Genomic DNA, 13084 nt, shown 5'->3' on the forward strand with positions numbered 1-13084 from the left:
ATTTTTCGGGCACGAACGCCGGAAGCTAAATCGGTTAATAGTTTTTCCTAATTAAAACTATTTTTTTAGAGACGCCACCAATCAAAATTAAGGTATGATTGGACACCGAAATGTTCGAATTTTAATGGAAAAGGAGGTGACAAAATGGATATCTACATGAACAACGTAACGGTAATACAAACTTATGGTTCAAGTTCTTCCATTATCTACTTATATTAATAAATTTGTATGATTAATTGAGTAGAAATGGTTGGATTTTATTAACACAAATGTGTTATTTAATAGTTTTATTGTAAAGAAAACTAATTTAATGACCACTGGAATTGAAAAACTGCTCAGAGTTGACTATCAAAATGGCAATAAGTTCAAATTGGATGAAATAGGCTACGAGCAGAATCATCTACAATTTCAGAGCCCGTTACTAAATTTAACACATTTGCATACAAAAAAAAAAAAAATAATAAACGTTGTTTACAAAGCTTGATTATTGGGTAAATTACATACATGGTGTATAACATTTACCAGTTATCACACTTTGGTGTACAACCTTTACCTGTTATCACACTAAAGTGTACAACCTTTTGGTGACCTCTCACTAAAGTGTACAGCCGGTATTTATGACCGGTCAACGCAAGTCAACATTGCCACGTCAGCATTTTGACCACTTTAAAAGTAAAAAATTCACCTCTTTAACATGGATTTACTAAAATACCTTCATCCCTTCCAAATTGAAAAAAAAAGTATAACCCACACACTCTCTCTCCCTTCCATTTCTCTCTCTAACTCTTCTCTCTCTCTAGAAGCTTTCAATCTCGCTCTCTAACTGTTTTCTCTCTCTAAAAGCTTTCAATCTCTCTTCCATTCCATTTCTCTCTCTAATTTTTCTCTGTATCTATCTTATTCTTACATCAATTTAAGCACGAAGTGAATATTCGTCTTGCTAAAGCTCATGTTATTTCTGTTCTTGCTGAATTTTCTACCATTTCCCAAATTAAGCACATCAATTTGGAGGCTCGAGTAGGTTTTAGCTCTACTTTTGCTAAAGGTCTCGTTCAGGAAGCTAATTCCATTTCTGCTAATTATCTTATTCTCCGTGGCCTTAGAAAAACATCAATCAGGTATGAAAAATTTCAATACATATATATTTATTTGTTATTTCCAATATTGTCATTTATAACTTTTTTTTTTCTTTTTTTAGAAATTGGAATGGAGCTATTAGCTACTGTCTTAAATATACACCTGAAAGCTGTATAGTGGTTTCAATTGGGAAATATGAAAATCCTCGCTTCGCCTCTACAAAGAAGAAAAGAAAGTTTTTCTAGCAAAGAAAATCAGCAGCAGCAGCCTTTGATGAACTGTTTCAGCTATGAAGAGATTGCAAATGCAACAAACAATTTTCACCCTCGTAAGAAATAATTAGCAATTAAATAATAACGATTATGTTGAGGTAAATGCGTGTTGATTAAGAGAAGATTAATATGATATGAACAGATAATATGGTGGGGAGAATGATCATATTAATTTCTATGAAGCATCTTCATTTCGTTTTGGTTGTATTAATTTTCAGAATGAGGTTAAGGGCTCTAACTTGTTGTAAGAATCAGATAGATAGAGAGAAAAATTAGAGAGAGAAATGGAAAGGGAGAGAGATTGAAAGCTTTTAGAGAGAGAAAACAGTTAGAGAGAGAAAGGGAAAGATAGAGAGATTGAAATCTTTTAGAGAGAGAAATGGAAGGGAGAGAGAGAGAGTGGGTTATACTTTTATTTTTCAATTTGGAAGGGATGAGGGTATTTTAGTAAATCAATGTTAGGGAGGTGAATTTTTTACTTTTAAAGTAGTCAAAATGCTGACGTGGCAACGTTGACTTGCGTTGACCGGTCATAAATACTGGTTGTACACTTTAGTGGGAGGTCACCAGAAGGTTGTACACTTTAGTGTGCAAAATTAAAGGTTGTACACCAAAGTGTGATAACAGGTAAAGGTTGTACACCACGTATGTAATTTACCCCTTGATTGTCCCTGAACTTTTTTTAAGTATTTCGATAGATTTTTTAACTTGCTCAAAATATCCTCATCAACTTGTTTAAAATGAAATCAATTAAACATTCAGTGGTAAAGAAATAAGCTGCATGTGAAAGATATGTGTTACATGTAGGGATGTCAACGAGCCGAATTGACACCGAACCTAGGCAGGCTAGACTCAACTCGAGAATCGAAGAGATTGGGCTCAGCTCGAGACTCGAAGAGATCGGGCTCAGCTCGAACTCGAAGCTTGTTAGCTTGGATTTTTTAAGCTCAGTTCGAGCTCGAGATAAGTTCGGTTCGAGCTCGACGAGCCTGCAATTTTATGCTCGGTTTGAGCTCGAGATAGGCTCGACTCTGAAAAGCTCACAAACGGTTCAATTTTAACTAATTCATGGTACCTGATTTAGCATTTTATTCTCTAATTTTAGCTTTCTAATAAAGGAAACATCAAATTTAAACTTTTGAAAAACTATTTACAATTATATCATGTTATAATTTTGAATTATGTCAAACTAATAAAATTATTTTAAAGATTAAAGTTTGTAAATTATGGGTCTAGAATATATTGTCAAGAATTTAGGATTTATGAATTGGAGTTTAAACTTTTTAAATTAGGTGTAAAAGTATATTTTATTTGGTATATATAGAAAAAAATGACATATTAAAATTAAATTTGATAATATGATTTAGTAATTTTGTAGTCAATTACAACAACAACAACAACAACAGAGCCTTAGTCCCGAAATGATTCGGGGTCGGCTAACATGAACCATCATATAAAAACCGTGAAATCAAGTCGTGTCAGCGACACAAATTCGCTCCCTCCACTCCGTCCTATCCACTACCATATTTTCCTCAATTCCCAGTAAACTCATATCACTCTCGATCACCCTCCTCCAAGTTTGCTTAGGTCTTCCCCTACCCCTCACCACTACATCCCTTTGCCACTCTTCGGTTCTCCTAACCGGCGCATCAAACGCTCTACGTCTCACATGGCCAAACCACCTTAGTCGATTTTCTCTCATTTTATTCTCAATAGATGTGACCCCTACTTTTGTCCTAATTATTTCATTACGCACCCGATCCTTTCTCGTATGACCACACATCTTTGTAGTCAATTATGATATTCATATAAAAAGCCAAAAAAAAAGGGCAATTAATTTATTAGTCCTTATATTTTGACAAAACGCACTGTTTAGTCCTTATATTTTCAAAAACATATGGTAAGGTCCCTAACATTTTTCTCAGTGAACCGTTTAGTCCTTCCGTCTGTTTGTTAGATTTCTTTACCATTTATGACTTTGAAAATGACTAAATTACCATTTACTATTTACCTTCAAACTTCAGAAGAGGAAATCCAATTTAGAAGAAGAAGCTATTTGTATGGAGAACAAGAAAAAGAACAGACTCAATGCTTACGAATTTGAATGATTTAGAAGAAAATCAAGAAGAAGAACACTCAAAGTTTATTTCAGATACATTAGAGTTTAAAGGAAAGGAAAATAAAGGAAAAGAAAAACGTAAATTCATATTGACTAACAGAATCTTCATGAGAGTCTAACGACAGGGACTAAACAGTTCACCGAAAAAAACGTTAGAGACTTTACCGAATACAGAGACTAAATAATATAAAATTTTAAGAATTATATGAAAACAAAGTTTTTTTTTAATTTTAATATGTTTATTTTTTGCTTCATAAAGTTCATGATCTTTTATTTAGATACATCAAGTTCATTGTCTTTTATTTTTTGTCTCATTAAACCCTTGATGATCAAATTAGTATGTTGTGAACATCTAATTCTGTTAAAAATGCGTTACTAAATTCAGGGACGAATCCAGGATTTATAGGTAATGGGGTATGCGGTGTAAAATAAAATTACAAAAACTATAGTTTTAAGGTAAATAATTTATTAGTCTCCACATTTTTATGTAATAGTTCTTATATTTTGAAAAATACATTATAAGGTCATATATTTATTACCGTTAACCATTTGATCAATTTTTTTATTTTTTAGATTTTTAACCAAATATATTTTATCTTTAAAATGGTTATGTTACTTTATTATTTTATGTCTGTCTGTTTATATCCAATATAACGGTTCAGAATCTAAAAAAGGAAGAGAAAAAATAACTAAAATGTTAACAATAACAAAGAATAAAGACATTAAAAATTGTTTTTCAAAATAAATGGACTAAACAATGCGTTAAAAACAGCAAAATGTTAAATTATTTATCCTAATTTCAATTAGGATATACTCCATATTTATTTTCTATGTTAATGCTATCAAATAATTTTTTTTTTTCAATATAATAAGTTGACGAGTTTAGTTAAATTGCTTAAAAATACTAAATAACTAAACTGAATTGTATTAAAAATTGCTACATTAAAAATGATACATAACTAAACTATATAAAAATACTAAATAACTAGACTATAATTAATTACAGAACAAAAAATTGAAAGCAAGCAAATAAGAAGAATAACAGAATAGATAGAAACATAAAAACAATGGATAAGGTATCAAAATAGGTCTAAGGTTTTTGGGGAAGTATCAATATAGGTTCAACGTTCAAAATAGCATCAATATAGGCTTAACGTTTACAACATAATATCAATCTAGTCTCAACGTTTACAATACAGCATCAATTTAGGTCTCACGTACAAAATAGTACCAATATAGGCTTAACGTTTACAAAATAATACGAATTTAAGCTTAACGTTTACAAATAAACGTCACAATTAAATTAACCATATTATATCTTTTTCCTATTAACTTTATATGCTATCTTTTTATTTAGTTCTATTTTCTTATTTATTACAATACAATTAATTAGTATTCTTGCCCATTAAAACCTTATATTTATTTTTCATCAACCATTACATGACTCTTAAATTCCATGACTCATATAATATATGCAAACTAAAATTAAGTGTTCGAAATATTGTGGATATTCAGTTACTTTTAGTTTGCATATATTATATGAGCCATGAAATTTAGGAGTTATGGAATAGTTGATGAAAAACAATATAAGGTTTTAATTGGCAAGAATACTAATTAATTGTATTATAATAAATAAAAAAATAAAACTAAATAAAAAAATAACAATAGAAAAAGAATATAATATAGTTAATTTAATTGTGACGTTTATTTGTAAACGTTAAGCTTAAATTCGTATTATTTTGTAAACGTTAAGCTTATATTGGTGATATTTTGTACGTGATGTCTAAATTGATGTTATATTATAAACGTTGAGCCTAAATTGATATTATGTTGTAAACGTTAGCCTATATTGGTGCTATTTTGAACGTTGAGCCTAAATTGGTACTTCCCAAAAAACCTTACGCCTATTTTGATACCTTATCCCTAAAAAGAATAGACGGAAAGCAAATAAGAATAGGAACAGATAGAAACAAGATGACTTTGAGAAAGCAAATCAAAGCAATTAAGGATTAAAGAAAGAATTAGCAGCAAACAAACAAAGAAAGCAACGAAACGAACGAGAGAAGAAGTAGACTTCAATTCAACCTTTGTTCGTTCCTCCTTGTTCGAAGTGAGAGAGAAGAAGTTGTTTTTGAAGGAAGACGAACAGGACGACGATAGCCGACGATGACGGAGAGAAGAGCAAATTAGGTTCTGGAGAGAGACAATTCGAGAGGTTAGGGATTTGGTATTGGTGACTTCAGTTAAGATTTGGGGATTTTAGTTTTATGCGACTAAGTGAGAGAGGGAGAGATCGGGGGATAAGTTCAATGTTTTTATATTTCATTTCATTATACAAAACGACGACGTTCCACTTAAGTGGAACGACGTTGTTTTGTATAGTGAAATTGAAATTAAAAAAATTGAGTTAGACTTAATCTATCATCGTCTAAGTGGAACGACGTCGTTTTGTATAGTGAAATTGAAATAAAAAAAATTGAGTTTGACCTAATCTATCATCGTCTACTTTCCGCTCAAACCAGGAGCTCGATTTCACAGCATTAATGTGGGCAACATCCAAAACTGAAAAAAAAAATTACATGGGTTTTTATTTATTTATAGATCTCAGTGGGGGCAAGTGCCCCCATTGCCCCCACTGTAGATTCGTCCCTGACTAAATTAATCTATATTTGAAATTATTAAAAAATATATTTTTTTATAGTTTGAATTAAAGTTTTTACAGTTTTTTATAGACATTACACATCCAAAACCGTTTTCAAACTGTGAAAAAATATAAATTTCGAATGCATGTGCAATGAATAACAGTCTGTTAATCGAATTAGATGTTCACAACTTACTAATTTGGTCATCAAGGGTTTAATGAGACTAAAAATAAATGAACAAGAGTTTAATTTTTTTCAAATAAAATATCAATGACTTAATGAACTAAAAAAAATGAAAGATCAGGTGTTTAATGATTATTTTTCCCTTCTTGTCTAATGATCATGTTTTTAGGACACTATGAGTTTGTTTGGTTAAAATGTTAATTTGTTGAAGTTACATGTTAGCTTTTTTTTTTTTGGTTATAAACCGATGAATTATTAGTACTTGATAAAATTATGATTAACTATTGTTGTTAGTATGTAAAATGTCTAATATGAACGTGTTTTAAATTAACAAGAAATAAATTATAGCTTCAAAAAAAATTATAAAAATAAAAAATGTAATAAACAAATTAATAAAAACAACTTAAATAACTAAATAAAAATTTATAGAAAAGAGCAAACTTTGTTGTTTTGGTAATAACATTATATTGATAGAAATGACGTTAAGAAAGAAACGTGTTTTGTGAAAATAAGAAGCACAATTTTATCAAAATTAAATAACTACAAATAGTTTTTCATGATAAATTCCAAAAATTAGTTTTTCATAAAAAAAAACTCCAAAACTCTCATGTTGTTTATAAATCTAACTAAACACTATATTTTCTGTAGTTTGGAGTGAAACATTAAAAACTTCTTCGAACAGATCAAACAAACTGCGCATCTAAGGTTGTAATCGAATCGAGCCGAGTTGAGCTTTGATCGGTGCAAATTTGGTTCATCAGAAAATTGACGAGCTCAATACTATTTTAGTGAGCTGTCGCGAGCTTGATCACGAACTTTGTCCACGATAAGGTCGGTAATTCAGTTCATGAACTTCGCTCACGAACAACTCATTAATTATATCGATTTGAAAATTCTTTAACACAAAACTACATAGTTTTCTTTTGAAATCTACATTATACACAAAACTACGTTGTTTTACATTTTCCATTTTATTGAAACAATCAAACAAAACTTGCTTACGAGCATTTTTATAAATATTATAATCGAATTTTCTCAATTACTTGTTTATGAACCTATAATCGAGCTTGCTCGTGAACTTTGTTGTGTTCCAGTTCGACTCTTTTATAAATCAAACCAAACATGATCGGTTTTAATCGAACCAAACATCGAATCACTCATAAATGGTTCGACTCATTTACAGCTCTGACCGTCTCTATATTTTCTTCAAAAAAAGAAGTGGTAGTCTACAAACGAGAACTCATTGCCAAAGGTCGAGATCGACCTCCTTAGTTTGCTGCCTAATAAAAGAGACCTTAAAAGAGTCATTTTGAAGCAAAAGGATGTAGGAAAGATAAATAATATCTTCGAACTCACTCTCATCATCCTTGCGAGTATGAATTACGTCCATCATGTGTTTTGTATCTGATTCAAAGATAACATTTTGATACCCATTCGTAATTATTAACAAAAGTGGAACCTAACTACACTTTTATCTTTAATGTTTCTTTCTTTTTTTTTTTTGATAAGAAATACAAATTCATTAAATAAGTAGATCAGATACATCATTTAAAACAGCAGAAAAGAAAGCACTAGGAAGATCTTCATAGTGAAGTTCCTTAAGACTACAATATTGGGCTTTAAGAGCAAGAATGTGGGCTGGTGTGTTGGCTTGCCTTCTTTCGTGAGTCAAGCTGAATATGTCCAGGCCATTTGAACGATCCCGAAGATCATCTAGAATAGTTCCTAACCAATTAGTACAAACAGACCAACCATTGAAGAGGTTCACAGCTTCTAGAGAATCTGATGCCACCGTTACGCCCTTTGGACCTGCACTTTGAACATCGGAGATACTATTTGCTATAGCTTGGAGTTCTGCATGAAGAGCACTTAGACAAAGACCCAGTGATCCACCACCAGCCAAAAGAACACTACCCCTAGTATCCCGAATAAGGAATCCCAAGGCACTTTGATTGGTGATTGGATCAAAAGCTGCATCACAATTGACTTTAAAGACCCCAGGTGGAGGTGGTTGCCATGGAACTTTTAACGGTTGTAGTGATTGGGCTTCGACGGTGACTGTGTCCTTACTGTTTTGTTGTCTTTCCATCCCAAACCTGATATCTAAAACACAGTTCATTGCTTTTCCTACCCCCAGTAGCTTGTCCCCGTGAGCTATACGGTTTCGTTCGTACCAAAGAACCCATATGACACAGCAGACTTCCGTCATGTCTTCCCTAGTTACCTGTAGTGATAAGTTGGAAAACCACTCTAGAGTTGAGGAGCCAGCAACTTTGTAAGGTTTGAAATGGAGGTTAGAGCTTTTCCAATAACCTTTAGATATGTGACAATTCCTAAACAGATGGAGTAAAGACTCAGGGGATCTTCCACACAACCTACACTCTAGAGTCACTGGAACTTTCTTTTTGCATAATGTCTCTACACATGGGAGTATGTTGTTCAACATACACCATGTGTTGTGGAGGACTTTTGGTGGTAGCTTGAGTTGCCATAAATATTTCCATATTGAATCAGCATTGTTGGAAGATGATGCTCTCCCTCCTAATTTCGGACAGAACGTCGTTGCCACTTCGTAGCCTGTTTTCACCGTATAATCTCCCCTCTTAGAATGCTTCCAAAAGATCGAATCTGTCAAGCTCATTGGGCTTAGAGGAAGGCATGGGATAGCAGAGGCAATGTCTTTATCAAAATAGTGAGAGATTAGCTCCGTCTTCCATTTGAATGTGTCATTATTGATTAGGCTTGAGACCCATTTGGTAGGTGGATCATGAAGTGTCTGAAGAGGACGGTTGCATGGTACGTTAGGGATCCATTTGTGAGTGAGGATTTCAATTGATTGACCATTCCCTACCCTCCAACAACTGCCCTCCTCAATGATGTGACGTGCCTGAAGAAGACTCCTCCACACAAAACTAGGGGAGAAACCAATTTTGGCTGAAAGTACCTCGGACCGGGGGAAGTATTTGTATTTGAACACTCGGGCACATAGGGACTTCAGATTTTGGATGATACGCCATAGTTGTTTTGCCAATAGTGCCAAGTTGAAGGCATATATATTTCGAAACCCAGTCCTCCCTCCCTTTTGGATAAACATAGATGGTCCCATCAAACCCAATGGATCTTCCATTTTTCTGAAGTATTGTTCCACCAAAATCTAGCCATAATTTGTTGTATCTCACTACAGAATGACTTTGGTAGCAACATGCAACTCATGATGTATTGTGGAATGGCTTGAGCTACTGATTTAATAAGGACCTCTTTTCCCCCTCTTGATAACCATTTCTCTTGCCACCCGCAGACCCGCTTCCATATCCTTTCCTTGAGGAAACTGAAAATGGATTTTTTGGATTTTCCCACGATAGCCGAGATGCCTAGGTATTTGGAGAATTGCCGAACTGCCCTGACCCCAAGACATGCAGTTAGGATCCTTCGTCTGTCAGCATCAATATTGGAACTAAAGCACATCTCTGTTTTGTCAAAGTTGATTCGTTGACCCGAAGCTTGCTCATATTGTTCTAGAAGTCTCTTGAGGTTTTCACACTCCGTCAATGAGGCTCGGCAGAAAATAATGGAATCATCTGTAAAGAATAAGTGTGAAATGGACATGCTATTCCTGCTTACTCTGATCCCGTGAATTGATCGGTTAACCTCAGATCTCCTTATCAATGCTGAAAGCCCTTCTGCGCAAATAAGAAACAAATAGGGTGACAGAGGATCTCCTTGGCGAAGTCCCCTGGTTGGCTTGACATAGCCTTTTTGAGCCCCATTTACTAGGAAAGAAAAGGATACTGAAGTTAAACAGTTCTGAATCACGTTAATCCATAGTGTTGGGAATCGCATGACCGTCATCATCTCCTTGAGAAAAGACCACTCTACCCTGTCGTAATGAGATTTATTGCCATGTACAGTGCTCCGTTAGCAATAATTGAACTTTCAAATTTTGGAGGTAAAATTCGCCAACTTGAAAATGTTAGGAGTATAATTATGTCATTTATGATATTATGGATACATTTGTTCTTTATTACCAATATTGACACATCCCCATGGGTCGGGTTAAGTGGGCTCGGGGGGATCCAACGAGTTTTTGTCTAAAAATTCTTAGCTCAAACCCAACTCGTTGTTAATTTAGGTGGTTCAAATCAAAGTGGGTTCGGGTTTAAAAATTAAACTCAAGTCCAAATTATATAAGTTCATCTAAAAAAGATTATATTATAATAAATAAAATTTATAATTAAAAATAATATTTAATATATATCAATATATGAATTAATATTAACAGTTGGGTTAAACCAACTATCAAAAAAAAGTTGGGTTAAACCGTGTTCATCCGTCAAAACACGAGTCTAGCAGGCCTATCAAGTATTCGGGACTATAAACATATCTATCAAAACTTTATATATATATATATATATATATATATATATATATATATATATATATATATATATATATATATAAATTTGGTTACCTTATCAGCAATTTATATCTCCTTTGTGTTTTTTTTTGATAATACAAACTTATATTAAACAATCAAATCGTTCTGAATACAAAAAGCAACACAATTAGGGAAATCTTCAATAAGAATTTCCAAATCAGACAGAGATCGAGCCCAAGCAGCTAAACCATGTGCAACAGAATTCGCTTGTCTTCTCTCAAACACAAACTCGATTGAAAAAAAAAGAATGAATAAGATCGAGAATGTCTACTAGAATAACACCCAACCAATTTGCCAATCTTTGATCTCCTTTAAGCAAATTAATAGCTGAAATTGAGATGCCACCAAAATATTCGGAAATCCACAATCACGAACCACACGTAATGAATTGAGAATCGCTAAGAGCTCAACATGCAACACCGAAATTGTGGATCCAATAGGCCCACCACCAGATAGCATTACATTTCCATAACAGTCTCTCACAACCATGCCAAAGAAGCATAACAAGAACGTATTGAAAAGGCAGCATCACAATTTAATTTAAACAAATTTGCATTTGGAGGAATCCATGTAGAAGGCCATCCATCATCAACAGCAACTCGCCTACCACCATTCAAACATGCCAAATTACTCATTGTTCCAAATTCTACCACACCTGCATCCACAAAAAAAAAATTAAAATTATCTGCTCCATGCACACCAACACCAACACCAACATCATCAATTTGCCTTGATCACACCACATCAACTACATTAGGAAAATAAGCAGCATCTATATTCTCCTCACCAGCACCAAAAATAGCCAAATTGCAATTTAAACCCAATTCCTCATTAAGCCTCCGCCTATCATACGTCAAGCCACCAACCAAAACTCCAAATTCCCCAGGATAAGTACCATTTAAACCTCCACCAATCTTAATCATACCAGCTCTAAAAAAATTAACAGAATCCATTATAGCCGCCAAACATCTAATTTCACTAAGCGGCTTCTTTCCATGAGTTAATTGATTCCTTTCGAACCAAATATAGTGAATTAACCCACAAAAAATTACAAACTCTCTCATCGGCAGCAACTTTAAAACAGCAGAAAACCACTCCAGACAATACAAACCTGCAACTTTATACACGGGATAAACCAAATTTGCCTGTCTCCAATAGGATCTCGTACCTGAACATTCCTTAAAGATATGAATTAAAGACTCGGAATGAAAACCACAAAAATAACAATGTCCCATACCTCAATCCTTTTCCTCAACAGATTGTCATAACACGGCAACACATTCCATATAGTATGAATGAATTTTGAAGGAGAATTAATCTTCCATAAATTCCCTCAAAACAGATCAGGACCCATAGATGAAGTTGCAACCCTTGATAAGACTCTTGACGCATCAAAAGCAACTCTATACCCATACTTCACTAAATATTCTCCATTTTTAGAATGTACCCAAAATAAAGAATCAGTAGAAAGCCTTTGACTTAAAGGAATTTTCAAAATTGCATCCGCAACATCTGGTGAAAAATATCACCTTTGTGTTAGGAGGTATATTTTACTGCTCTAATTTGTATCTCTCTAGCTTTTTTTTATCATATCATACTAAAACTTCATTATGTCTTTTTTTAAGATGATTTTTGTTATATTAATTAGTAAATAATCTGAACCGCTTATGAGCAATTATATGTTTGATTCAATAAAAATTGTGAATACGACAAAATTGGTTCGAAAATTTGGAAATTGATTCATGAACAAACTCGATTATAAAATTGACGAAGAATCCAACTTAATTTTTAATAATTATATTTTTATAGAAAATAAAATAACGTAATTTTATATGTAAATTTTAGTTTTGTAAATTTAAAATTTATGTATTTTTGTATTAAAAAGAATTCACAACAAAATATTTTTTTTTGAGAATTGCATGTAATTTCGTTAGATGAAAAAAGAAGTACAACAAGCAAAATGTAAGGAATAAAACCTAATAAAACCTTACATGAAGGGATGAAAATGACTACAAAGAGAAAAAAAGAATCCATAAAAGGCATAAAAAACATAAAACAACAATATATTTCTCGTAAATTCAAATCTGCAGAAAGACATTTACAATCCAAACTTCATCCTTTAGACCATTCCGAACATTCGGATCTGAATCCTTTTTTTTTTTTTTTGTTACAGCCACGTAGATTTATTGATCAAGATAAAATTGTTATTTTTCAAAATAAAGCATGAGTTGGAGAAGCTTGTGTTATATACCACAACAATCTTCTGTTAACTGCTCTTATCACCGTTGGATTAAAAAATACAGTGGGTCCACTGGTCTCTTTCCTACTACAGACACACATAGTTCCACGTGTCAAG

This window comes from Euphorbia lathyris, chromosome 2 (genome assembly GCF_963576675.1).
Source record: "Euphorbia lathyris chromosome 2, ddEupLath1.1, whole genome shotgun sequence".
Lineage (NCBI taxonomy): Eukaryota > Viridiplantae > Streptophyta > Magnoliopsida > Malpighiales > Euphorbiaceae > Euphorbia > Euphorbia lathyris.